Raw genomic sequence first — 4188 nt, 5'->3', positions numbered from 1 at the left:
ACAATTCTCTCCACGAAAAAAAATTTCATAGAGCTTTTTTTTTTCTTTTTTTTTGTGAAGACATCAGTTTATTCAGGGTCACTATAGCATGTACTGCAACTGCAAATGATTGTAATAAAAAGGAAATGCCCTACGCATTGCTTACTTCATATAGCCGAAATAAAGGCCAGTGGCACAAAAAAAAAATATAAATCTGGTGTTGGCACGCAAAAAATAAAAAAATATAGCTTTTGTGTTTTACCGAGGTTACCTAATCTTCCTATAATTTTACTGAAAGCTTCCACCATTATGTCACAGCTGTGTGCTCAATCCTATCAGTTTTATGCGGTCCATCCAAAGATCACCGAAACATTGTGAACTCCCAGTATAATACCAACTAGCTGCCGAGATACTGCCTTGATTGAGAAGATTTTTCAAATAACTGCTTAAGTTACGCTTACGTGAGATAGTTTGCACTCGCCTCTTAGGAATGCCGCTTTCTTGGGTGTCAGAGGCAGCCTGCTGTCCTTGTTAAGACTGACATTCGACGCCATTTCGGCCACAGTCCTCTGCAGGACACTGGAAAACCCACAGAGCAATGGCCAGGTTCTTCACAGCAATGCTTGACCTTATGTCCTGGTTCACTTGTTGTCACCCCAGGCTTTCCACGTCACCTTGACATCAACCGTCGTAGAAATCCATCTATAAAAAATTAGAATAGGAAGCGAAACCGGTGTATTCGGTGGTGAGATCCTCCTTTCATGAAATGCTGCTTCGTGCATATTGATCAAAGCAAGTTTCGTTAGTTTAACTCCTTTTTTAGTTGAATCATTTTCAAAAATCCTGCGAAGCTCCCATGCAACACTACTACGGTGCTCGAGCTATCAAGTTCTTTTATTACGTTCCCTGATTCTGCCGCTGTCAACTGCAAGGGGTACTGGGTGGCAAGCCCTCTTGTAGTGTCGGCTGCTGGCGAAGATTATTTGGCCGGCTCAAAAAAACCTGACAGTGCGATCACTGGCTGGCCTTGTGATTTCGCTCTTCCCTTTCCAGCCCCCTTTGCCTCCTTAGATGGTGTTTCATGAATCCCCCCCCCCCCCCCCCCCCCCCCCGAACTTTTCGGTCGGCGTAATGGACAGAGAACATGAGAAGATGCGCCCACTGATTTGAGTTGCCGGTGAAAGGCGCGCCACTTTTTTACCTGTGTGCGGGGTTATCATGCAACCTCGAGCGTGGCTGGGACTATAAAACTAACGCTTTAAAAGAGAAGAAGCCACTTTATGCTCCAAGAGTGCTGAGTTTCATTCCCATGTACCTGGTGAACATAGGAAGAATAGACCATTTTCAAAACCTAAGCAAGCAACATTGACAGTCGCCATTTGTTGGACACGAAAGCCGTGATTGGATCGAAGACCATGTGAAATGCTGACATTGCACTCACGTCTATCCACGCCAATCACTGACACGGCGCTTGTTTCCAAAGCGTACTCGGAATCCGCGTTTAAGAAATGGCGGCCTTGGATATGCACACACTTCTGAAAAGGGTTTATTGTATGGGCCAAAGGTAATTAATGGGGAATACGATGCTCCAAGTCTTTCCGCCTAATGCACTCAAAATGTTGAGCAGAATGTTAGAGATGCAGGTTTAAACTTTCTACAAAGAGATGTCGCCTTAGATATGTTTTTCAAGACACTAAAACTTGGGTCTTACACCACTGCTGAAGTGATGCAACACCAAAAAACAATAATTTGTGGCGATGGTGCTGAAAGAGAGATCTTATTTGAGCAACATTTATCGAGATCTAGATGGTCAATGACAAATTGTCAAGGCCTTTTCATCTTGAAGACATTGTGCAAGCATAGAAATGCCTTCTTTCCAGAGGTATCTCTTATAAAGCAAAAACTTACCAAATCAACTTACCATTTCACATTCTAGGAAGTTTAGCAGCTGATATGGCTCCACCTCAGCGGGCTCTTTAGCAGCTGCCTCAGGGGATGCAGGTCCGACTGTACCAGCTGCTCCATCTAAGGTTGCAGGTATTGCAGCTGCACCACCGAAGGCTGCATCTGTGTTGCACATGCTCTGCATCACAGGAGCTGGTGCTGCTGCCACTTATTTTGTGAAAAATATAAAAAAATATATGACATGAGTCAGAACAATGTGCAGGACTGCCACATGATGTGTGTAATGCTACAATAAAAGCTGAGAGTGGGAGTGGGGTCAACCAACCACGCACCAGCTTGGAGCAATGCGGCTGCACTCCTGCCCCTGTGTATACATGGAGAGCAGTGCCACATAACACAAGGCTGATTGCAGTTTGGTCTAGCCCATATGCAGCTTCTATGACACTGTCAGCCAAAAACTTAATAGGTATAGTAAGGGTCGTGGACATGACATTTATGATGCTTTAGCTTGTCAAAGAGAGTATGTTGAATGCATACCATGCTCCTGCAGTCATGTATTCGAGGTTAGGAAATAACACGGAATATTTTTCATAAATATCTACTGCAAAGCTTCGCAACTCAGGAGTGTTCTGAAGAGTTTTACAGATTATAGCTTCTTGACTACACGGCTTGATAGACCGAGTAAAATGTTTTTGGGCATAAGTGAGGCAGAGATGTATAAGAATCGATGCAAAAAGTCCGCAGTACGTGGAGACCAGAGTTCGGAACAGGTGTGACAGCATTTGGCACGACAAATATGCCAATGTCATTATTTATTTTCGCAACATTAAAATGACTCTGAAAATGCGACCAGCTATGGGGTGTATTCACGCAAGTCTTGTGAGTGTTGAATTGTAGGTACAGCTCCTGGTTGTGTCCTTGTGCGATATATGACAAAATATTATAGATATTAATACTGGAAACTTCTCTGAAAACCAATGGGCACGGTGGCGAAGGACGTGAGAGGCACTGTTTACCACTCTTGCCGTTCGTTTGTGTTTGTGTGTTGTTACTTATGCCCGAATCCCACTAGAGCGACAAACAGAAACAGACGACACCGACAAGCCTTCAACACATGCGGTATCCTCGCGATGGTATACCTTTGGCAGGCGTTTATAGTCGTTCGGTGCTCGTGAAGTGACCCCGGGTGATTGCAAGCCTGCCGAAGATACCCTCGCGTGCGTAATACTTGTATCCGAGTGTAGCCTCTTTTATTCTATGCACAAGCCTGTGAAATCGCGACAGAGACTCTGGTTTGAGGCTCGTCGCTGTCGTTTGTTTCTGTATTGTCGCTCTAGTGGGACTAGGGGCTAACAAGCGCACCAATGGGAAGGCTTTAGCCATTATTGGGAACACTAAATAAAGAAATACAAAAAAATACAACACCCAGCAACACTGCATGCAAGTAGTGATGCACTTCTGTTGTCAACTCTGCATTCCGCTTACGAATGAAATGTGCAATTCCCCTAGAGGCTTTCATTCCAGGCGAGTGGCATTAGAATTGCTGAAGGCCAGCCCATAAACACAGTCTATGTTAGAACAATCCCAGCACCAATAAGTTGATTTTGTATTGCCCAATATATAGAGCACCTTACCATAAACAGCCTTGGCAGTCTCCCATGAAGCCTGGACTTCAGCAGAGGAGACTGTCATCCTGTGTCGTCCCAGGACACTCACATCGGGATGGTGAAAGTGAATGCCAACTTCTGCTTGGCAAGGGCTGCAGTAAGTATAAAGATGAAAACAGAGTACAATATACAATAAAAAATATTGTGAACCAACTTGAAAAAAGTGCACAAAAAAAAAAAAGACAAGGACAAAAGGACAGGAACACGTAGAACACAGACAGGTGCACACTAGCAACTCAATCCATTAAAAACAAAAGAAAGAAGAGAGCATCAGAGAAATCAAAAAGGCTGTGCTCGGAGAACTGAGCTTCAGGAACCGTGGCGCGAGGCAAAGATGTCAGGTAGATTGTTTTACAGAAGTTCTAGAATTAACAACATCCTTTCCATGTAGTAAAGTGGTGAGTTCATTCTAACTGAACACATTAAAAAATAGTACACAAAAAACAAGGAATAAAGGGTCGAGGAATACATACACTACATACAATTGCAGACTCCCAAGTCACATAAATTATAGCAAAAATAAAAAAAAAAGAATGCAGAAGGAGTTTTAGCAAAAGTCTAAACAGGTCCAAGTGGAACGTGTTAATTCAACCATAGCCACAAGCCTAAAAACAATTTCCTTGTTAGCTCAAGTAAC

At 43.4% G+C, this 4188-nt stretch overlaps 1 long non-coding RNA gene across 1 annotated transcript; it reads right to left on the bottom strand.

Moving 5' to 3' along the window:
- Positions 1 to 595: 595 nt before the first annotated feature.
- Positions 596 to 3574, bottom strand: LOC115320228. Its single transcript, XR_005717419.3, has 3 exons — positions 3519 to 3574; positions 1901 to 2091; positions 596 to 681 (listed from the first exon to the last, which is right to left on the bottom strand). It is a non-coding gene; the product is annotated as an uncharacterized LOC115320228 (long non-coding RNA).
- Between the last annotated feature and the right edge of the window lie 614 nt (positions 3575 to 4188).

This window comes from Ixodes scapularis, unplaced genomic scaffold (genome assembly GCF_016920785.2).
Source record: "Ixodes scapularis isolate PalLabHiFi unplaced genomic scaffold, ASM1692078v2 PGA_scaffold3__209_contigs__length_174095766, whole genome shotgun sequence".
Classification (NCBI taxonomy): domain Eukaryota; kingdom Metazoa; phylum Arthropoda; class Arachnida; order Ixodida; family Ixodidae; genus Ixodes; species Ixodes scapularis.
This window is presented reverse-complemented; position numbering and strand designations above follow the sequence as displayed.